General features: G+C 39.4%; 1 long non-coding RNA gene across 1 annotated transcript; it reads left to right on the forward strand.

Annotated features, from left to right (window-relative positions):
- Nucleotides 1–364: 364 nt before the first annotated feature.
- On the forward strand, nucleotides 365–24,811 carry LOC148428271 (uncharacterized). Its single transcript, XR_015868392.1, has 3 exons — nucleotides 365–481; nucleotides 3,694–3,798; nucleotides 24,685–24,811. It is a non-coding gene; the product is annotated as an uncharacterized LOC148428271 (long non-coding RNA).
- The last annotated feature ends 535 nt before the right edge of the window (nucleotides 24,812–25,346 follow it).

Consider the following 25,346-nt stretch of genomic DNA (forward strand, 5'->3'; position numbering starts at 1 on the left):
ACAAGCCCATGACGACAGAATATTAAATTTGTACTTCCCCTTTACCATCCCCGTACTTATGGACGTTATCCACGTTTTTTTAGTTTTTTTTTTTTTTAGTTCCCGAGTTGAGGAAGAAAGTTTTTGCGCAAAGTCCGCCATGTGAACAGCAATGTTTCATTTATTAGTTACAATGTTTTACTGTAGAAAATGCTGAAGTGGCAAAAATGTGTGTTTGACAATGAATGTCTGGATGTGTGTGTCCAGTCACCCGCAGGAGGAACTGTTGCTATGAATATTGGGTTCCCACAGGGACTGATTTGATAGGAGGAACGTGTGTCGTTGAGTGCAATCTGTTTTCGCCTTTTAATGTCAGTAAATCACCTGTTTTTGGTTCATTCGTTGACTCCACGAGCCTCGTGAGGATAAATACTCAAGATGATGGCTGAAAGGATGTCGGCGGCATTGAATGACATCATAAAGGGGGCGTGGCGGCCACAGGGTGAGAAGCGCGGCCCCAATATGATGTTTTACTTCCGGGTTAGCAATGTCAGTATCATAGAACTGCTTTTTAATCATAAAATAAATCACCAATGTGCCAAATGTAATTTTTATGCACGTATTTAACTGAGTAAAAAATGTCCTTATCTAGATCCTTTTAAATTCTCTTCTTACATAAGTATTTACATGAGCACACTCCGTTAGCTTGCGCCGCAGACAGTGCATTTGTACAAGATTAGACCTGGTTGATGTTTCCGCCATCAAAAAGTAACACCCCGTTAAGTACCTCAGACATCTTAGTTTGAGGCTAATATATTGCAATGGCCAATTAACGAGGCTTTAAAGATATATAAAGAAAAATCTCATTTCTCCCAGTGTTGATGCAACAAACCAAACCACGCCTGACTTCACAAGACCTCTGAGAGATTTTCCACTAATGCACATTTGCCGCGCCTCACTGGCAGCGATACTTTGCGCGCGTTGAACGGATCTGCGTTCAGCACGAGCGACTCCATCAGCGTTTGCTTAGTTTCAAGCGTGCGGGACATTAAACGGGAGACCAGATTGATTAACGGCGTTTCATTTTTTCCAGCTTGCGATGCCGGGAAACCCAAGAGTGTTCTGATGTATGTCCTCTAATTAGAGCGGGCCAGCTAATGAGCCTCGTTTGGGCTTGGAAAACTAATAAGGGAAATCTAACGCAGAGGTGGCGCCCCGTGGCAATTAGATAAGTTACCAGACAAGCAGTATTTTTTCGAGCGCTACTGGGGGGCACTTGAACGTCTTCATTACCCGAGATAAATTTGTCCGTTGCAGTCATCAATTGATCAAGATTGATCAGACCGAAGACACCGTCTTGTCAGAGCGAGTCGCTTCATTAAACAGCTGTCTTGTTTAAAGAGCACAACAATTACCACATGCAAATATCCGTCCTCTGATCAAATATTATAGTCAACTTTTTCACCTATTACCGACCGGTCTATGGTATACAGTGGGCCCCCGTGTTACGAACTTAATCCGTTCAGCGGCTAGGCTCGTAACTCGAATTGGCCGTATGACGGGCAATCCAAACCTATGCTAATTAGTGAATGCGTGCAAAAACCTTAAGTAAAAACATTACCACTTTATACACATATTAAAAATTAGTAACATAATCCACTGTACAGTTAAATTAAATCACATAAATATACAAAGGAAAAATGACATTTACCTTTGGGGCGACGTGACTTGAGCTGGGTGGAGGCAGAGGGGAGCAGAGACCAACCCGTAGAATTTATTGATTTATTTTCTTAAACGAGAACTTTTCTCAAACGAGAACATATCACCGGCGATTTCCTTCTCTTTAATCCATAATAGAAGAAGCCTCTCCATTTTGTTGTCGACCGAGGTCCGTCCCCTGACAAGGAAAGTATGGCCCTTAGAAGACTTGCTTGCTTTCATAGCTTCCTTGTTATTGAGAATTGTACTGATTGTCGAGCAGTTACGGCCATACTCGCTAGCAAGGTTAACTATGCGTGCACCTCCTTTGTATTTTTTTAGTATCTCCTGCTTCGTTTCTATTGTCATCATAATCTTACTTCTTCCTTTACCGCCACTTGCAATATTAGAAGCCATGTTTAACAGATAAAGTTTGCAAAGTCTTCACAACACACCGACCAGCTCGTGCCATCAAACTAGATGAGGACGTTCGGCCAATAGCGTATCGGCATCTCCGTGACTGAGAGCGCGACTGTGACCTTAATCGACCAATAGCATATCGGCATTTCCGTTACATGCGAGAAAAGTTGTTTTTGTTGATGCAGCAAAGCGAAAAAAATAGTGTGGACACACTGACACTGGATGGTTCGCAAGACGAAAGGTTTGTGCGTAAGAGGGGGACAAAAAAACGCCGCGATCCACGTCGTAAGATGAAAAATACGTAAAACAGGGGGTTCGTAAACCGGGGGCCCACTGTATTTGACTAGCAACGAGTAGCCATGAAAATGACATTTACGTATCTACCAGCGTTTCTATTTCGCCCCAGATGACCTCCAGAAGCGGTGCTTAAAGTGTGGAATAAGCCTTTGCTCAAACGCGCGATGGGAACACGTACCAACTAAAGCTCAGTCGTGACCCGGGTGACCATATAAAAGATGGTGTCACGCTGAAATCTGCCCCTCAGAACCAGAACGCAGAATAGAGGATTTAGTGATAAGATGGCGCTCATCCGAGGCTCATGGAACCGCTATTACATACGTCACTGTCGTGCAACAACAATGGAGGATACACCAACATAAGCATTAAGCATCGCAGTCACGGGTGGGCGGAGAAAAAAAAAAAAAAACACAGCCCCAACAGACACCTTCAACGGGCTGCCAGCGACGAAAAAAAGACCGCAAAAAGCGCCAAACATTTGCTCACCCGGTGTCACGATTGACGTTTTGTTGGTATGCATTCTCGTCCCGGGCTTGCGCGAAGGCTTATGCCGTGCTTTAAGCGCCGCCTCTGGCGGTCTGGAGTGGCGAAACGGAACAAGACAACAGAATAAGTTTCATGTAAATGTTTGTGAGCTGCTACGCTTCAAAAGGTTTCTTTGTTCGGGCTCACAAAAATATCTACAAAAGCATCAAATGTTTGTACAAATAAAACTCAAAACACTGTTGTGTAACACCCCTTGTCCTTGAATAGAAATGACCACCACCATATTGTACACATCTATTTTCTGCAGAGGGGATATAAAGCAGCAACACCCCTATTCAAATGCCGGATTAAAAAACACAATATATCATTTTTAAAAAGAACTTTATAAAGTATAGATTAAAAAAGTGACAATCTGTGCACATTCAAACTCATGTTAAGCGTGAGTCAGCACACACCTCTGATTAACCCCCAGACAAAATGGAACTTTTCCCTTGGTCGTTTCCTGGCATTTTTGTCGTCCCGTTTTACAGCGCGAGCGAGCGTTCGAAGAGTTTTCACAGCATCAGCGAGATCTCATTTGTCAAAGGTATCAGTCAGGAGAAGGGTGGAATAGAATTTCCGGGCGTTGAATATAACATTAAAAACATTGAAGACAGTCATCATCATCAAGTGTTGAGAAAATGGCACCATCAAAGGTGAATCAAAGGCACGTCAAACGGCGGCTGATATGACAGCTCCCATACATCTTGGGTTTGAATATTGAGTAATTGTACAATGCTAATATTTCATTTGTTCATTTTTACTGCTGCAAAGGTGGACTGACTCAAGCGGGCACTCCAGGAAGTGCGCGTCGCCCCACTATGGAGCTGCACGTCTTGTTTGGCTCCGACGAGTGCCACCTGTCCTGGAAATTCCTTGGTAAGAAGAGAATTTGAAGCCACTGACCTTGGCTCTAACAGAACTATAACGTTGCTTTGAATATCAATGCTACAGTGTAAGGCTGAGCGTAGCTAGTTAAAAAAATGGTACTTTCTGTATGTTTATTTTATTAATGGTGTAAATTGTTGTAGATGGCATTGTGAAGGCTATAAACATTCAATTAAAGGTAAATAATTCATTTATTGTAAGGGTGTGCAAACAAAGGCGCAGGTGCCATTTGTGGCCCGTAGTCTATTTTTAACCATCCTGCTGCGGAATAAATCAAAAATTACATGTGCGAAGAAATGTGTTGCATATGTTACAAGGCTTTTCTAGATGTACAAAAATGTGCATTTATGATTTATGGTTTACAAATAAACTATTAAGATCATTTTTGTTCATAACACTGGTGAATAAGATACAGTGGACCCCCGGGGTATGACATCCTTCCCTTAAGTTTTTTTCAGCTCACGACGTGATCTGCAACGTTTTTTCGTCCTCTCTTTACGGTATATTTTCCCGCTTTACGACAAAAACAACTGCCTTGACCCTAGGGGTTGACTGTATTTGTGTTGTTTTGCCTCCCTCTTCAGGCGTTTTTAGGTAAATGCTCTTATTTTCTGGTCCCGTCAAACTGCCTGTGCTGCAACGCGTCACTCAGATGCTGTTTTTTTTTTTAATATTTATATACAATTTTTATGTTTTTACCTGGAGTTTTACATGCTTTAGCGAATTAACGTAGGTTTGGATTGCCCCCCATACTGCGAATTCGCATTACGATTACTGCGGAACGGATTAATCTCCTAAACCGGGGGACCACTGTATATTATTTTACCAATGAAAATCGTTTCCTTCACTTTAAAAACGACAATCTTACCCACTCTGGTGGTTTACAAGTTATCTGACCACCCCCTACATCTTGTAAAATCCTGAATTATTATTCGTATAAAAAGCTGTTCAAGATGCACTCCTAAAAAAAAGTATGTACTGTTAAAAAAATGCAATTATTTGATTAATTTTAGTGTGAATGTTAATAATTAAAATAATGTAATAACACACGCACAACATACAGTTAGTTATTATTGATATTCTTTCTTTTTTTATTTTAGCTTTTATGGTGTGTTCAAATAAGATACTAAATAAAATGACCATTACACTTTTAGTGACTGAAAAGAAGAAACATAATGAAAAGAATTACTTAATAACACAGAGGCGAAGAAACTGGGAGCTCAAAGCCGGATATCGAAGCAACAGTAACGCTACGAATTTACAAACTTTCTGCTGCTTGGCGGTTTGTCATTCCAATCCAATGAAAATCAACGCATGAAAAACGTCAGCATCGTTGTTTTAGGATTTAAATGATTGTAAGGTTTCCGATACTACGAGTCAACCTTGGGGTTACTACACTTTCCGTAAAAGTCCGAGACGTTGTACATCCTGGGCTGGAGGCAGATGACAGTGGCATGGGGAAAATATCATCTCCTCAAAGCTGAATGACTCAGTACAAACTTTTAAATGTGTTTGAGCCGTAACAAAAAATAATGGACCCGCTGCATCGTCCTGTGAGGCGCTCCATTTCTCCGTTCTTTTGCTCCAGGGCACAATATTTGGAAAAAATGCTGACTTCTCCCTGAACCATTTTGTTTTGTTCTTCCTCTGAGCAATCGCAATCATTTCATAATTCCTCCACATCTGTTCCTCTTGCTGCACAGCAAGATGCTCAAGTGTTGGACGGACCTTGTTTACAGATATTAGAGAAGTCTTTTCTTGAACTCTAAGCTGTGGTTGTTTTTTTTTTCTTGGACCCGCCCAAAATGTCCACAGTCATAAATCACCAAAATACCAACTTGTATTATTTTATGCCACCCGTCATTGTATACATATGAAATACAGTATATATATATATATATATATATATATATATATATATATATATATATATATATATATATATATATATATATATATAATTTCTTGTTAATGACATTTTACATATTTAGCGTTTGAATTAATATTGTTCAAACGCAGATAGGTGAAGAAAATTGGTCCGGTTTTGAATTATGCGGGAATAAAGCGACCCACCCCCATATGGGGGTTTGAAATTGAGGTGGAAAAAAAGTCGACTTTTACACGGATAAACACGGTATAAATTTGTGTCCTATTTAACATGAACAAAAGAAAAAAGCAATATAAATCAACTTTCAACTACTTTTCAACAGTGTTTATACAGGATACAGACTAGTCTAAAACTGAAAAAAAAAGTGCATCAAAGTGTCTAAAATTATTAATGAGAAGAAAATAAAGAAGGTCTGATTTACCTGTTATTTATGGTACAATGCTGCTTTATGCTGCAATTACTATTTATATGCAGTACACCTATGCGTATTTATTTAAAAGTACTTCAGATAATAGCTATGTGATCAAGCAAAATGGATTTGGGAATGAAGAGTAGAGATCCAGCCCTGTAGTGAGCAACAGCAGAATCACAACACCACATTTACAGTGCAACCATAAAAATAGGAATCTGTACTTAGGTAACCTTGACACAAAGTAGACAGCGGAGCAACAAATGCTATTTGCTAGCTCAGGGATGAACATCTGAGGGGTGTCATTATAAATGGTGATTTTGATGTTCGCTCCTAACCGGTTTGTTGTTGTTATTATTAGAATAAAATACATTATTTTTTTTTTTTATCAGGGCACTCAAGGTGGTACAACATGGTAAACCATGATACATACAACCATACAACATGGCTAAAAAAAAAAAAACGCTCTAGTCACATGATGTCCATGAAGTCCTGCCTTCTGTTGTCGTACCATCTTGAGTTTGCCGATACGCTCGGGGCCAGATTCTTTTGATTCATTATTTAATTTTTGCAGCTTTGTCTTGCCTCCTTCACTGGCAGTGCTTTGAATCATCCAAACACACAAGAGTCCAAATGTGATGGAACAATGAGAGCATAAATAATCAATTTAAGAACCCAAGTCTGAAATTCTAACTATTTTTCAGCTGTTAAAAACAAAAAGTAGCTTCTCTGTTATTGTTTTCTTGTTGATTTGGCTTTTTGATGCGGGGCGGCACGTCTACCTCATAGTTCCCCCATATGTGGAAGTTTTCATGTTCTCCCCGTGCCTGCACGGGCTTCCTACGGGTACTCTGATTCCCTCACAAAAACGTGGGGCGCGAATCTTTTTTGCGGGGAGGCTGCTTTTAGACGTCAGCATGTAATCAGACTAAAAACAAAAACAAAAAATTCTAACCAACACAGCAGTCGAAGCTTTCATTTCCATCGCCAATCTGCTTTGCCAGGCGGCGGCTCTGGAGTGTCGTTGGGACAGACCCAGTTCACGGAGAAAAAAAATAAACTGCAGTATTAATGATACAAATAATTCAAGTAATGGCGTGCAGCAGTTTAATTATAGTATTTGAGTGTTTCCAAGGACTCACTCACTTAATGGTGTCTAATATCATTGCATTGAAAATGATCACGAAATTGGGAGTTTGAATTCATTTGATTGTGCTGTCTTTCACATAGCGGGCGTGTGTTTATTTAGGGTGTTTTTGGTTTTAGCTTTGAGCGGTTTAGGGAATGGATGAGTGGATTGATAGCTTTCTGCATTATGTGTGTCCATTTTAGCTATAATCACATGTTTAACCCTTGCTGCAGTATTTTGATCATTTTCGGGTCATTTTCATCTGCATCATTCTCGCAGTATTTTAACCAATGGATGGCGAACTCCTGGTAGTTTGATGGTGCCTGGTTGGCACCCCCCATTAACCGCGAAGTAGGTGGGATCACTGTACTTATATCATTTTTGGAGGTAACAATCTTATTTGTGGTCAGTGTGGCAAGTGGTGGGGGGTGTGAAATGTTTTCTCTCTCCTAGGGGGGGCTTTGGAAAATATGATTGAGAAGCACTGCATTAAATTAAGCTGGTAAATTTCGGTCTTGTTTTGGGTAATGTCAATTGTTACACAATAAAAGACCTCCACCAATGCTATTTATTGAAGCACACTGTGCCATCTTGTCACTTTGGGATTTCAATCTTTCAAATGCAACTCCGCTTATAAAACTTTCCGCTTTTGTCGCCGTATTATTAGAAGCAAAAGAAAAAGACCCGCAAACCAACCGAAGAATCAAAGCGGTTGACGGTCGGGGTGCTCAAAGCTCTCCTCCCCAAAATGTTCCATGCGAGGTGCCTGAAGCTGCTGAATACAAGATGCAGCGCAGCCAGTGGCAAACACAATGTTTTGACGGCCCAAGGCAAAAGTACATGAGGCCGTCCATATGCTCCATGCCCCTCCCCCAACCACCCCCCACCCTAAAACTATCAGCCCATCTATTATTGCAGGAGACTCTACTGTGTTTTGCCATTTCATCACATCTGCTTTCTGGGGGAGCAAAAAAAAAAAAGGAATATGTTCTCGGTTAAGGAGCAGAAGGAGAATCTCTCCCTATGGTAATGTGTGCTACCGTTTACCCTCCGCTGACTGGGCAAAGTGATTTTTGTCACCGCCACAAAAGACAATTTGCTATGATCATTATAGGCAGCCGCAACTCAGCAGACATACATGTTAAAGGGGCCGAAGTGTGCTTTTTGTTTTAAACGACAAAAAGAAAAGGAAGTAGAATCTTGACATGTAATAACGTGCATGGATTGCTTTGATTGTTTGTCGCTAAATTATTAGAAATGAACATTTGTCCATTGGCAGATTTACCCAAATGTAGGATGTTCTCACGTTTAATTTGGCAAAGTGCTTTGTTATTTCTTGCTATATTACAACTTTGCAATTATTATCTAGGATTGCTTTGCATTGATGCAGTAGGCTAAAATTGAACTGCTTCTTATGAAGAATTCACATCATGCTGGTATTACCAAAGGTCTTTTTTGTTGCGGTTGTTTTTTTAGGGTGAATTTATAGTGTCCTGACGACATCCTCTCCCATTTTTACACTTTTATTCTGCTCCTGAATTTGCCCTCCCACCCCCAACAGGAGCCTATCAGCTTATACCAAGCACAACGACAGCCAATCAGTGTCCAATTTGGGTTGTGGTTGACCTTTGTTTTCCATTCCCCAACAACTAAAGCACAAGTAGGCATAAAAACATATCAAATGACCATAATTAATGGACAGCAATCAATCTGTTCATCTGACACCCCTATATTGTCGAAAGTGTCAATAAAAATTTTGGAATCACCTAATTATTTGAATAGATGTGAAACAATTATAGTTATTAACTGAAGCTGTGAACCGAAAGTAATTCCATGTCATAAAACATCCTCCACATCATGAAGTTTTCTTTCAGGCCTTGTGGGTTCATCGTCATTTTTTGTTGCTGTTAGTTGGTTATCTCATCAAGTTAGTGCTTGTGAAGTCCTTTTTCTTGTGTTTGTTTTGGTACTTTGAACTTAGTTATTTTGGACTTGCGTCAATTCGGTGGTTTTGTAAATTGGGAGTACCTTGTTTGTGTTTCCATTTAACTAAATGACTTTGAGTGCACTCCGGCCTTGCTTCATTTGGATCCTCTATACCGATCAGTTTGCTTCTTACTAACTGCGGAAAGCATGAAACCTTACCCAACCGTTGCTCGTGTCAACATTGCTGCGTATAAAAGGCCAAAATATCGTTCTCATTAAAATTGTACAATAATTACTCACTGTTCTGTTCAATAATTGCGTTCAAACTCCTGAATAGATTTCCACAAGCAACTTTAATATAGCATTGCAGCATCCCTCACTCCTCCCTCCACATCATGTCAAATTTAGCCCACAAATAAAATGATGGGTTAAGTCAAGAAACCAGGATGATGTAACTCCTAGAAAAATTATTGTTGTTTCCCAGAAATTGTCCATGTGTTCCGTTTTAATGTCAGTTTGTTAGTATGTTGACATTTTTAAAGCTGTTTTTGAATGAATGTGACAACTGTATGACGATATATTCATGGCTCCATAAAAAGCGACGTCGGGATGCGGCTTTTGTAAATTCGGGACAAAATAATAGGACTTGAAACACATGAGTTCATTGAACCCTACAGCATTAATATTTCAAATTTAATTTTCTCACAACTCAAAAGAAAAAAAGTCAAGTCTTGTATTTCAAATAACAACAATAAGGGGTCGCTTATTCTCTTCACCTTATCTTAACCTTAAACTTACCATTTTACCACTTTCTGTGACTATTTGATCACAGCCTAAAATAAATATCTTCTGCCCACCTACGCTATGTATTAATCAGCAAAGCATATTATTAACAATAAAATCACAAGACAAAAGTTGTGCAGTGCCCTCGTTGTTTATGTTCATCTTGTAAACAGAGCGAGAACTTCAGAACCTCTAAGTTAAAAACCAAGTGAGCAAAGCCTCAGTTGCGCACCTTCAAAGCCGAATAGCGCAACGTGTGTACATGTCAAGAGTGTGGGCGCTGACGTGCTTTTGTTGCTGTTATTTAGCGTAGTGCAACAGAAGCTCTGTGTTTACTTCATGACAACTTTCCCCACTTAATTGGTCACAGTTCACCTTTCGGTAGACAGAGCTGCTGCCATCTGCTCGCTTTCTTGCAAAGTAACAAACATTTCCTTTCAATTTAGACTTTCATGAAAAGGTCAGATGCCATTAGGAATTTTGGGTTACATTTTGAGTCTGAAGAAGAAATGAATCAGGGAATAAAGAACGCTGTGACAGTACAGAAATATGTTCAATCAAGGATCTGCAACCCACGGCTCCAGTGATGCTTCTTGCTCTTTATTTCTTCTGCTGTGGCTATAATGTGGTCTTATAAATCTTCCACATATAAATATACGCATATATTATCTTTGGTCCGTAGGCAATTTGAATTCTTATGAGTGCCTAACCTTCATAGGGAAGCTTCTCCTCTTCCCTACGCTCACTACAGATCGCAATATCATCTGAAAACATCTTCGGCCACAAGAGTTTCCTCTCTAACCTCATCTTTCAGCTTGTACATCGCAATAGAGAACAAGAAGGGGCTCAGAGCGGATCCCTGATGCACCTCACCATTGTCTTGTTCTTGTACATGTCCTGCACTGTTCTAACATACTTGTCACGTTTTTCATTGGCTGTTAAAATACTGCGAAATTCAATTGAGCAGCTGACTGGACAATCCACATGTAGTGTAATGGTAACAAAACAAATAGGGCTTTTTTTTTTCGTTTTTGGTTTAATTTCAACAATAAGAGGAGCACTTAAGACTTATTATTATTGCTGTGTGTTCTACATATGCAGTGTTATTCTTTAAATGTCAAGGTTTAATGGGACAGTAAGAATGTCTCTGAATATGAAAGGTTGCTTTGAGCATATAGCTTTTATTATATTTAGATACTGTGATACCAAAAAAAATCAGAATCCAGATGAGTGTAGCTCTTAAACACTTTCAGAAGCATAAAAAAACATTCTTAATTCAATGGGATTCAACCAGATTTACACAATGAACCTGTCAAAGGGGAAGACAGGCAAGAAATGTTCTTTACAATACCGTATGTTCTTGCCGAGCCTATTAGTCTAAACACGGTACCCTGTTTAACTTGCATTTGTAGAAGTTGACCTATGTTAAAGCTACTCAGGGCTCTGGGAACATAAAATACCAAAACAATGATAACTCCATCCGTAGACCTGCTGTTGGGCACGTAAATACTGTATGTCCCTATATCTTTTTGTAGTGTATACAGCATAAATGAATATTGTTCCATATAATGTAGCTTGTACATCCCGAGACAATAACACGATATTGTCTTTGTCACTTTCCCTCAACAGCCCCATGGCCACAAACAAAGCTTTATTTTATAACGTGGCAGACATTCACTCAATGTGAGTCCGTCCATGCAGTTGCCTTCACTTTCTTCCATTTAGTCGTGTAAATGAGGTGACAAACCAGCTCCTCAGTAGTCGACTCCATGTGGAGTGCAATGGCTATTGTCTGATTGTGGTGGAATCTTTTTGGAGGCGGGCAAATTGCATTGTGGGAGTTGCAAACAGAAGCAATCATGGATGATGCAGGCTGGGATTTTCGGAGTCTCTTTATTTCCAGGCCTACAAAAGAGATGAGCAGTTACATAGCAAGCAAATTGGAGGAGAAAATGGCAGCTCAGGGTTTGCAATACCCAAAGCTGCTATATGCTGTGTCCCACACATAGGTTACAGGGTCCCTTTGGGTGTACTTTTGTAAACGCTCAAGATGTGTCAATGTCTTGATGCAGTCAGGGTCGTTTTGATTTGCATCATATGATTGCGTTCTTTGCCTGTCCCTGAGCCTAAACAAGCTAGGTCATAGGTTTTTTTTGCTTCCTTCAAAAATGACTTTTGATCCTTTAAAGTTGCAGTCAATTGTAACAGAAGATGAATATATACTTTAGCCTAGCTTAGGCTAGCCTTACTAGGGAATATGGGCATAACAAGCGCCAATCAAAGGTAAATAAATCCTTTCTATATTTTTGATTTATGATGTTTTCTGATTGTATACATATATATTATATATACGTAGCACTTACTCTACCATTTTGGTGCCAATTTGTAATATGTATGTACAATTTTGATGTTCTAAACGCATTAGGTATTTAAAATAGGTTTGGATTGCCCGCCATGCGGTGAATTCGTGTTACGGATTCATCTCGTAACACGGGGGCCCACGGTATTTGCATATTATTGGCATTGAATGAATATCAAAATGCATAAATAGTTTTGTTCAGCACTAAATATTACCATACTGATTCTCCCTTTTAAGCAGTGTTTCTCAACTATATTTTGCCAGGCCCCCCCTAGAAAAGAGAAAACTTTTTGCACCCCCCCCAGTCGATGCACTGAATATAAATAAGATTATTATTGATGAAAATTGTATAAGTATACCTACACATGTATCCTTTTTTAACATTAACAACAGAAAAACGCAATAAAACTCCACTTTCAACAACGGTTAATTATCTTTATCGCGTTTATACGGGTTATAGCTTAGTCTAAAATGGAAAAAAAGTGCACCAAAGTGCCTGAAACTAAAAGAAAATGATGACAATTATTCCTTTATTGCAATTACATTTCACATGACAAAAACAAAGCCTTTTTCCTGGGATCATCTACGCTCCCCCCAGGGGGGCCCGCCCCACTATTTGAGAAGCACTGCTTTTAAGTAACATTTTCCACTTAGTGTTAAGTTTGGCTAAAACGTATATTTTTCGGAGTCTTGTAAGTCCAACAATACGATGTGTAAAATTCTTCATACTACTCTGTCTTGGTACACCTCATACAGTGAGCAACGATGGTCTCCCGCGGAGCTTTTGGTCCCTAAATTGAGCAGATTTTGCCTACTTAACGTAAGGCAAACACACATCAGGCTTGGCGCCAATGCTTCCGAGTGAGTCGTCGCAGGGAATTCATGCAAGGCGGTGGGATGTGCTACCGCTCTGCTTGGGTGTGAATTCACAGAAAGCTTGACTGAGCTCTTCCGCTCCTCAAGTGGCCAAGTGTGCTACCCTAGCACCTGATGATTAATGTGCTTATAAAACCAGTTGGCCGACTTTTAAGCGTTTCACTAGATCATTTTGCGAGAGCTCGGTCATGTGCGCCGGAGCAAGGCAAGAGATTGGAGCTGGGACCTGGGAGACGAGCACGGGAAACAAATCAAACACCTAACTCGCGTCTCCGCGCCCACGTTCTCTGTCATCCGGAAGACTTTATTTGTCTCCGGAGAGCTTTGCTAGTCAACTTTCGCATGTCGACAGCATCGAGATCCTGCTGCTTCTCGGTTTTATGTTCGACGTTTACTGCCCCATAAAACAAAACTTTGCATTTATAGATAATTGGTAAGGTAGAAAGCTCGTTTTCAAGTGGTCGGATGATTAAATTGAATCTGAAATGCGGCCCTCATTAAAGCTAGAAAGGGCAAGAATTGAAGAACAAAAAGGACGTCATTTTTTGTTGAATCCCTTTCTCGATATACACGTTTGTAAGATGTTTTTAATCGAGAATAACGGGTAGACGTCGTACCTGGAGGAATCCCAGGCAAGCGGAGGGAGAAGCTAAGTAGTTGCTCACCCTGCTGCCCTTTTTGAATTCCAACATGGGGAAATAATAAGACACATTCTGAGGCACATGATGACACGACTTTTGTCATGCCCCAGCAGAATCCTGGAGGGTGATGTCAGGCCGTCAGGTAAATTGCATTTACCCGGACTGACTCCCTGATTGCACCGTATGAGCCGCCGGCAGTCACCTCATCCTCAACCCCTGACTTCCTTCCTGACATGGTCGTGCTTTTGTTAATCTTGGATTAACAAAAAAATTATTCCTATGAAATCTAATTAGGATTCAGGTGCTTGCCCTGTGACACCCTGTTTGAATTTTGCAGGGACAATCGTGCGTCAGTTTGCACGTACCAATGGTGTTCTTTGGCTTAAAGTGCATTCATTTGAAACCGTATTGGGCTGGGCAATGTATACAATTAATTTGATTAATTTGTCATTTACAAAAACAAAGATTTGACATTTAAGCTATATCGTGAAATCTACCGATATGTTTCGCGAAAATACCAGAGTACTAGACGAGTAAGCCATTTTTCAATAGTTACTGTATTTTCCGTACTATAAGGCGCACCAGATTATAAGGCTCACCCTCAATTAATGACATATTTTTAAAAAAAATTCCATATATAAGGCGCACCGGATTATAAAGCGCACCCTCAATTAATGACATATTTTAAAACTTTTTAATCACAATATACTCAAAGTAATAACAATAACAATAATAACTCAAATAATGCGATCACATGACATGACTATTTGTCGGCAGCATGTCGATCTTTTCATCAGGACATTCAGAATTGGAAATTGAAACCCTGACAAGTTAGCACATTCCCTCTATGTTTACATATTAAAAGCTTCTCATTATGTGGGTTAGCAAAGCAGTAGGTAGCAAATGTTGCGCTTGAGCCATGTATATCCACACGCTGCATCGCGCCGGTAAATATTAGACGGCACTTATGGGCTTGCAAGAAAACGCAATAACATTCCATTCAGAAGACAGCAGGTGTGTGGCATTCAATTAGTAGACGCAACATGAAGCGCGGGAGCCACAGAATACTAAATGTCCAAAATACTCAGTAGAGATTAGTCTTTGAAACATATATTGCTCTTGGGAAATATTCCACATATTCTATAGAAGGGACAGTCGATATAAACGGCTTTTCAGTCTGACAACATGAGCTCCTATGTGAATGTTATCTAGAAAATGATTTTTGCGACTTTAACGTAACACACGAGCTAACACAACCTCAGGACTGCGAGACGGATATGCCAAGCGCTTGTGCTTGAGAATATCTACATGTATTATTTTGTATTATTTGGGCAGCACTGTCCTCCAGCATCTTATTGTTTGTACGCCCTCATTCTTATCTATCACAAGTGAAACATTTTAATTATTATAAAAGTTCCCCAGGGTTTATGTCACTTTCTTTTCAAAGAAAATGTTTTGTTTTTTCTGGTGTCGATGCCTGCATTGTTGGCTGCTTTTTGTTTCCTCAATTCCGCAACACACTCATAAGTCTGTCACCTGAAGTTTACCTCAAAACAAGACTTTCTTATACTCGGCGTTTCCTAAGGGCTTCCCAAAAATACTCAGTTTAACACTGCATTTTATGTTTCTCCTGAATTGCTCTTACAAGTTTGCAAAAACAGGCACAGCACAAAAACGTTGTACCGCTGATCCTTTCTGGTCTCCCTTTGACTTGGTCTATCTGGATCCTCGTGCGAGGTGCTGATTGCAAGTCTGACTGCCGGCGGCGTTGGTAAGTTTGCGCCATCCTTTTATAGCCTCGATTATATTGATGTGTCTCCCCATCTTTCCCCTTTCAATCCCTGAAGCGTTAGAGAGGCGAATACAATTATTTGTTCAAAAACAAGGGATCAGCGAAAAGGATTCTGTCTGGATTAAGCAATCTTTTAGCTGTGAGGCACATATGACAACACATCATGTCATGGAAGGATTCACTTTGTAAGCTTTATACACACAGTATATAGTCAGTATACAGGAGTGCAATGGCACACTTGTGCCGGCTAAGCCCCTTTGCTTGTTATCCAATGCCAATAATTTGTTGGAACACCGTTTCTCATAGCCGTATATACATGACATCCACACAGGCCAGAGGTGATAGTGACATACGAGGCCTGGTTGTTTTTTGGACCCCCGGGTAAAGGCGTCCCTGTCTTTTTTTTTTTTTTTTTTCACGTTACAAAGTGGAATACTACGTTTTTTCGGCCTCTCTGTGTGGCATTTTTCACGCTTTACGGCATCAAGAACTGTCATGACCTTTGGGGTTGGCTGTGTTTATGTTGTTTTGCCTCCCTCTTCAGGTGTTTTTCGCTAATTCCTCTTTTTTTCTGGTCGTTTCAAACTGGCTACACTGCAACGCATCACTGAGATGCTGGTCTGCTATTGGCCGGCGTCGCGGTGTCACTAAGATGCCGACATGCTAAAGACTTGAGTGCTTACAATATTGTATTTATTGTGCATTTTAGTGCTTCATTCAAACTTTAATTGGTTAGCCATGGGTCCCAAGATTGTGATGTCAAAGACAGAAGTAAAAAGATGATTAGAATAGAAACAAAGCTGGAGATAATCAAGAAATACAAAGAAGGCTTTGCTAGGATACCCTCGCTAGAGAATATGGCTTTAACGAGCTCAAGTCATGTCACTCCAAAGGTAAAATTTCATCTTTCTTTTAGATTTTTTTTTTTATGATGTTATTGAATTATATGCATGTATACTATATATGTAAGTAGTAACACTTATACTATTTTGTTACCAATTTTGAATAGTTATATACAATGTTGATGTTTTTACCTGGGGTTTTGCGCGCATTAGCTAATTACCATCGCTTTCTATTGCCCGCCATACGACGATTTCGCCTTACGATCCCAACTACGGAATTGTATGGCGGCGGTCAACTGTATCTGAAACGATGAGAGATGGAAGGTGAAGTCACAACCGGCACTCTTTTTCTGCATTTTTGCATATTGCTACCGGCAAATATGCAGCGAGTCTACCTGCCTTCAAAGCATTGTTTTTCCCCATGTACCTGCATCAAAGTGTGTCTGTCAATTTCAATGTGAATAACACGTTTACAGCGTACAGGCACCACGGTAATATTCATGCGGTGTCCTGCACAAAGAATACGAGCCGAGATCACGAGGGCCCTCCGATACATTAGTTCAATTTGTTTCTTATTAGCTTTGATGCCTGTCCACAGCTCCAGTAGAGTGAGGAAATGGTGGCAGTATGGAGCAAAAGAAAAAAAAAGAAAAAACGTGACTGACTAGTAAAAATCTGCAGATAATTCATACCTATTAGAATGCATCAATCTGTCTTTAAAAAATGAATAAATAAAATCCACATTGGTCAGGCCTAAATTGTAATGCTAAAATTATGGAAATTTCTTTCAATTTTTTTTTTAATCATAAAAGATTCAATGGGAACAAAAACACTAGAGCTGGAATTCCCAGCAGACGATTAAAACGTAAAATTTCAAAATGCATTAATTCTGACATTTCTATGTGATTGCAACTGGACTTGTGAGATTTGGTGTACAAAAATAATAATTCTCCAAATTGTGGATCATTAAAAACCACTGTGATCACAATTTTTGAGATGCATTTTATCAGGATTTCTGACATTGATTTTCCTGCGATTTTTGCAACATTCTATTGAGCGGGGGTCAAACTATGTCAGCAAACAGAAAATTATTTGTTGACTTGTGTTTCACCTCAAGACAGTAGGTGGCAGTAAAGACCAGATAATGGCTATTTTGTGGGTGCTGATAAATTTAACATACGTATGTATGGATAGAACTAATGCCACTGAACACTGTGAGTGGTTAAAGGAAAAATAAATACATCAATAACTTTAATTATTCGGCCTTTAAAAGCATTTACAAAGTTAGGAAAAATGCAATGTGCATAGATTTCAAAGTGTGCTTTTTTTCTGACTAAATTGATGAGAACTTGTTAATAGCCTTGGTGACACCGCAGATGATATGGTTGAAAAACAAATATCTTTATTTGTGAAACGTTTATTCCCTGGATGGAGCCTGTTTGACTTCCTACTAACCCACTTCCTGAAATAGATCAGCTCCATTCACTCTCTGAAGTGTTCCAAACAGGGGGGGAAGCCCTTCTGGCTGCCCATGTCCCACATAATGTAATTATTGAAACCAAAATAAGAGATTGATGCCAAGTGACACATCACCACCATCATCATCACCTTGCTCATGGTCAGGCAAGCAGTCAATAGCAGAATGGCAATCTGAATATAGCTGTCGATGCGCAGGAATCTAGAACCGTATAAAACGGTAATAGGAGAATGCAGTGATGTTTTTGGGCTTAACCTGAGAGCATAATGGCCTGTTCTCACCAATGTTGTGTTCATCTTCAGCACAGCATAAGTCCCAGCAGGAATATTAACCCAAACTGTACTAATGATGCCCCTTCTTGTTGTTCCATGCTCCGCTCCGGATGACAGATCAATTCTGCTGAATAGTCTACATTTCTCTCTCCCTTTTTTTTTTTCTATAAGTCAAGAGCAACCTCCACAAATAACCTGCCTGGAATACTAGGAGAAAAGATTTAACAGCTTGAGAAAATGTGACTGACGAGGACCGGGGGAAAAATTTTTTAAAAAGTTGACCATGTCGGGTTAGTCGATTTTAAAAATATGCTGATTGAAAATCTGAAATAAGCTCGAATCCTGTTTGTGTCATTGTTTTGTACATGGAAATTTCTTGCAAACTTGCAAGGCAGCGTTACAATAGCGACCACAGAGATAGAGCCCTCCACCCCCAAAAAATAACAGAAACAAACAGGATATCACCAGTTTGAGATCAGTGGATGTGGAATCACCGGTTCGCCAAACTTAAACCGACAAGACCCTAATACAAAAACCATCACCGTCCTGACATGGAGGTCAACTTTTTGTAACCTTTTTAAAAGAATATTTAACATTATTTTAAGCAACGTTCATGCCCGTTAAACATCGCGAATTTTACATGATGTTTTAGATGAAAGAATATAGTTGCATATATGCTATTTTTCAGGTTTTAAACAAGGCATATATCATCAATGATTGAATCAATAATGTAATTTTGACCCTGGTGCTTCCAGATGTCTGTCCTTTATGAAATAACATGTTTATACAAACAACAAAAGTTGCATACGATAAAAGTAATAAACGCCATTTAAAGTTCTGTAAAGTGATTCTTTTCAAAAATGGCCTGCTTACATTCTGCATAGGGGCTCTCATACCAATAAAGCCAACATATAAAAATAATCATTCTCTGCACTAATAAGATTGTTGCATAAAATGTGGCATACCTGCAGAATCTTGAGCTCTCTCATTTTCGTTTCTCGTGTAGCATTGTACAAGTGTGGTAGGGCTTCGAGTTGCCTCCCCTTGTCAATAAATCAGCGATTTTGCGGCGTATAAATGGATACCATGTCCTTGGCAGTATTCAGCACAATTGATTCCACAATTGTCTCCTCCTGAACTTTTCACAAATGGGGAAAAAAAAAAGAAAGAACATTTTTCTGCTTGTTATCGGTTTCTTAGCGGGGATGAAACTCTCATTTAAAGTCAGAAATGTTGCTAGTCAATTCTATTTTTTTGGTTAAATTATTTTCTAACATAACAGGCTGGGAATATCGAGGTAAATAATTTTCATTTATGTATTTATTTGGCATTTAGGTATGTAGTATGCTTGCTGGTTGTCATTATTTACCTTGAGGATTACGAGGGAATTATTGGAATAAAATTCGAGACATTAGGATGAGACGTATGACGCATTCAAATGCAGTCAGACATTTCAAACTCTTACGGCATGAAAGGCCATTGAGAACATTAATACCCGTTGTAATAATAATAATATAACAATAATATTGATAATAATAGTTAATAGGAACAATTGTCATTCATGTTATATTATTGTTTAGCAAAACCTGCCACTGGAATAAACCTGCAAAACAAACAAAATGCAAGCTCTGAATGAGCAGAAACATTTTTCAAGCCTTGAATAGTATTCTAATAGTTATAATAATAATAATAATAATAATAATAGTATTATAATAATATTATAATAGTTCATCTTTTGACGAATCCACAGTAGCTTTTAATAGCATCCATTAAACAAATTCATTCACCGTTCCGTAGGATCAGCAAATCTACGAACTAAAAGGAAAAAAAGAAAAACAAAAAACACCATTGGGATAACTAAGTGTAAATAATAAAGATGACTTCAATTCCAAGTTGGTTTCACAGTCAGACACTCAGGTACAAGCTAATAAGTTTCCCTTTACAAGATGATTATACCCCTAACTGCTCTTTAATATGCCAATCTGGCTGTGAATTTTTGTGGAACAGATGTTGCCGCAAGGATGCTCATTCAACACATTATGGGCCAAATATTCTCCCAGGAAATGTTACAAGAAAACATAGCCAGTCAGTTTCAGTCTGGATGCCCTTTTTGTTCGATTCTGTTGCTGTGTTAGCGTCTACACTTGAAACGTTCTCTTTTAACCATTTTGTGGTATTTTGACCAATTTGGGTCATTTTCTTCCGCGTCTTTCTCACTTTATTTTAGCCTAGGGATGAGATTCTAATTGTAGTGTCATCATTAAGTATCCGTGCCATGTTTAAATTTGACATGTGGTCACAATCCGGGTGAAATTTCAGCTCCCTTGTGCCTTCTTTCAATGCTTTCCTTTTTGGCGTGAAATGCCTTTGATGTAAAGATCAAAGAATTGGACAAAACTTTTTGACCATTTTTTGGGTCACTTGGGTCACCCGGGTCCCGGTCCACCCCCCCCCCCCCCCCCCCCCCCCCGCAACCCTAACCCCCCATCATTCTTGCAATATTGTAGCCAAGCAATTGCACACTTATGGTAGTGTGATAAAAATGGGGTCGTACCATGTTGAACTTTGATATGTTGTTACCATCTGGGTGAAATTTCAGCTCCCTAGTGTTTTTTTTATTTGGCACTACATGATATTCTGCACAACATTATTAGGTCTCTGTTTGTTTGTTTTTTTATTGCTATTTATTGCTATTTACTTTTTACACAATAATGGAATGTTTTCGGCTGCTCGGGGAAGTGATGAGGACTGTTAATCATATGAAGATTCTGCTGAATGTGGAAGTCGTCAAATATACAGTACAGATAGTATAAGATAGAACAAATCCTTCAATTTTAACTTCTTGTGTGTCACCGACATGTGTGCACGTAGATTGTTTAATCGAGTCTAAAAGACAAAGGCTATCTTTTGCCTGCTTGTAATACTTCATCATTTCTCATCTTTCTGCAGCTCTACCATAAAATTTTCACGGATACACAAGGCCTCGCGTGCATCCCGCTGTTGTTGTGGCTATTGCACAACAGTAGTTTGTGCACATGCTTCACAGCATATGCTCCTCAATTTAGAATTCACGTCAGTATGGAATTCCAAATGCAGGAAGGGGATTGAAGCCGGTGAGCTTGACTCACTTTTTTCAAGTTGTGTATTTTGCCTTGTATTTCATAAAAACGATGCGAACATTGCGTGGTTTAAAGAAAAAAATAATTCATTAAAAATGTCAGTTATCCCGCCCTCAAAAGCAGGTACCACTTTGGTATAAAAAACACGATAGTAGTTTTTTTTTTGTTTTTTTTTTATAAATGAGGGTTTAACATTGTATACCTGTGTAAAATGACAAAAGACATTCCATTCTATTCTATTGAACATTCCTAATATATCTGTAATGGCTTGCAGGGTGAACCCCTCCTGTAATGACACAAGCGCGCCCGAGCGAGCCGATATAATCAATGGACGAAACACAGATGGAAAGTGAGGAGCCTGTTCCTGCTAATGGCCGAGCCAATGAGCTGTGCTCGCGACATGCCGCAAACTTTGTACGTTAAGATGTGCAAAGCTGTTCTTCCACCCCAAGCCATTATTGTACCCTCTCTCTCACCGCTCCCCCCCCCCCCCCCACTCATACAGAATAACGACAAGTGCATTCGCACTGATTTGAAGCAAGTTGGTGTTTGCGTGGAAGAGTTGACGCGAGGACAAAAAATGAATCATTAAGAGGTCTTTGGTCTCACCTACTGTCTTGAAGTTTTACACACAAGTCAATGGAGAAATTTCTCAATTTTCTCTCAATCTCAAACACCGCTGAAGAGCTTGGTTCAAAATTCACAGGAAATGCAATATAACACATAGATTTAACATCCATCGAAAAACCGACCTGGTACTCATGAACATATGCGTTGTAATTATTTAGTACGCCAAACTCTAAGAGTTTAGAATTTGCGGCATGGTTGTATTTTGCCGGCCAATCAGGAGTGAGTCCACATCCCTCTCCCACACCCACACCTTCCACTTCCGGTAGGGAAAATTAGCTTGCTCCTTTTTATTGTTTGCGTCCTTTTTCTTTTGTGCTTTTTTTCTTGCGTCTACCACTTTTCTTGTTTGCTTCTTTTTTCCTGTGTGCATCTTTTTTCTTGGTTGCATCTATTTTCTTGTGCGTGTCTTTTTTCATTTGCATCTATTTTATTGTGTGTGTCCATTTTCTTGTTAGCTTTTATTGTTTGCTTCATATTCTTGTGTGCGTCCTTTTTCTTGTTTGCCTATTTTTTCTTGTTTGCATTTTTTTCTTGTTTGCTTCTTTTTTGCGCGCATTTTTTTTCTTGCCTGTACATTTTTTCTTGTTTGCTTCTTTTTCTTGAATACATTTTTTTCTTGTTTGCTTCTTTTTCATTCATGCTTTTTTCTTTTTTATTTGCTCTTTTTTATTGCTTGCTACTTTTTTCTTGTGTGCTTCTTATTTTCTTACGTGCATTTTTAATTGTGTGTTTCTTTTTTCTTGTGTGATTCTTTATGTTTTTGTTTTTGGTTTGCTTAGTTTTTTGTTTGTGTGATTTGCACCTCAGGGCCACCTTACTAATAAAGCATTGACTTTTAATGAATTAAAAAAAACACAAAAGCGCTGTTTTTTTGAGCGCCTCTTTAGTGACCTGTTCATGAATGAATGGTTCCATTGAAAGAGCCAAAAGTCCCTTCACTGGTGACAATCTGTTTTCTTCGGCAAGAACTGGAAACTGCCATAATTTGAAATGGTAAATCTGCCACGTGTTAAGTGTTTTTTGTCATTTCTTTCTTTGCGCTTGTAAAAAGCCATTCAGAACTGCCAACCCTATTTGAAAAGGACAGAACTGGGACATGAGCACATACACTGCGAGACCATCAGCAAGCATATGGTTCAAACAATACTTGATCTAATTTCACATATGCGTTTGTTCTGAGCGATCTCTCCACTGCCCTTATGAAGTTGTGGAGTCAGACGGCTGACTGCGTTTCCTGTTCGGGACCGGTGTCCTGACATGGCCTGTCTTTCATGACCACAGGCCCTGTTGTAAATTGGAAATGAATGACGTGGCAGCTCTCCCAGCTCAGAGAAAACTAGGGGATGGCAAAGGAGGCAACCAATTAATATTTCAACAATAAATTCTCTGGCCTGGGATTGACTGACTGCTGGTGTTGTGTTCCGTTTCATTGTATATCCCCATTAACTGAAAATCTGTCAGTTCTCACGCAACAACTGCCATGAGGGAATGAAGGTGGTTTCCAAAAATGTTCATGTCAGGACCCAATTTAGAATTGTGTACAGACATGCGTTCAGGCTGGAGTTGCGCTACAAACGTCAAGCGAAGCAATTCCTGTTTTTTTTTCTTGCTAGCTAGTAACACAATTCTTGTAAGCGGTATGGCATTATGGAGAAAAAAGAAACTGATATACTGTTTCCTCACCAGTTTGCTCTTCACTTCTGTGCTTTGTGTTCTTTTTTTTAAAGGCCATCACTTTAAAGCATCGCCTACTTGATATTACTCCCACGTTCAGTAATAAAGTGGCGTCGGAAACAGTCTAACAGCCTGTTAATACTCGATCTTGCTTATTGGCATTCTATATCAACGTGTGAAGTCACGGCATCGCACGAGGGAATTTTGGCAACAACTCTTCACGAGTCTTACAGGTCGTGTGCTGTGGCTGTGTGAGAGAGCTGTGAGGAGATATAAATTGGGGGGAGGGGGAAAGGTGTGAGTGGATGCATGAGATAATGACAGACAACACAGACTGAGCTTGGCCCTTTTAGAAAACTTGTATTGCTGGGGGGTAGTGCTTAGGGCTGCAGGGAGAGTTAGCTCCCGCTCGCCACGCTCGGATGCACTGTATGTTGTGTGATTTAAAAAAGAAAAAAAAAAGTTTGCACCCAAAAACACTGTACTACGCTTGGGAGATGACATGGGAAAGAAAGCTAGGCAACTTTGTGTGTGGTGCATTTTAGTAATGCACGTTTTTGAAACAATTTATTGAAAACCTGATTCTTTCTCTATTTTTTTAACACCCTGCTACATTCCTTTGCCAACTGGTCAGGAGTAATAATATTGTGAAGAATTAACAGCAGTAAAAGCTCAGTAATGCTGCTGTGAGATGGCATTCCAATCCTTGGACAACGCAATCACCGCCACTTAAGAATAGATGGCACAACAAAGTAGATCAATTATTTCTACTCCCAATTTGCGGCGGAACTCTGATTAAAAAAAATAGATAAATACTTTGCGGGTGTGAGCGTTGTCATCTTTTGAGGTTTGAATTTGGCCATAGAGAGCGGAGCTACAGGAATGGAATGTCATCTTGTTATCCCGCTGCTTTGAAAGTGCTTTTATTGATGACATCAACAATATCCAGTAATTACAATCACATTTATAGCGTTGTTTTTTTTTTTTGTGTTAATATAATTTTGCATGTCTAGGTTATTTTGCTTTCAGTTATGCTGATTAAATCTGTTTTTCTTTATAGAGCTTCAAGTGCTTTGGGGTTTGAAAACAAAGGTCAATCACAAGTGGACACTGATTGGCTGTCATTGTGTTTGGCAGACCCTGATAGGCTCCTCTTCAGGAGCAGAAGTTTGACGTGAATATGGAAGAGCAGGTGAGAGTTGTCGGTTTGATGGATGATAAAATTCATTTAAAAACAAATGGCACATTTGATAAAAGTCGTGATATACAAGGAGCTTGCTCGGGTTTAGCCTACCGCATAAATGTGAAGCACTCAGCTGCAACCGCAGCCACGGCGAGCTTTCGCATAACCTTTTGCCAAACTAAACTTGCAAACGCCTCGCGTTTGCGCAAGTCTGCAAAGGACAATTTGTACAATGTTTGATTGTAAAGTTGACTTCTGATTAAATGTTAAAAAACGGCACCACTAGTCTAAAACCCACCACATAAATGAACCTGCCACAATAACACAGTGTTTCGAAATAAAAATTAATATTAAATTCTGGTCGAGTTTTTTTTATTTAAAAAAGGTTAGGTGAGATTAAAAAGAGATTAATTAGATCAATAATTACAGATCTTAATTAATCACTTATTTTTAATCTCTTAGCAGTACTGAGTGTTCAATGAGGGTTGTTGGGTTGTCAGTTTGTAAAAAATAATTCAAAGAACCGCGAACCTCTCAAC

The sequence above is a fragment of the Hippichthys cyanospilos genome, chromosome 2 (assembly GCF_059441005.1).
Source record: "Hippichthys cyanospilos isolate Australia breed blue-spotted pipefish chromosome 2, RoL_Hcya_1.0, whole genome shotgun sequence".
NCBI lineage: Eukaryota > Metazoa > Chordata > Actinopteri > Syngnathiformes > Syngnathidae > Hippichthys > Hippichthys cyanospilos.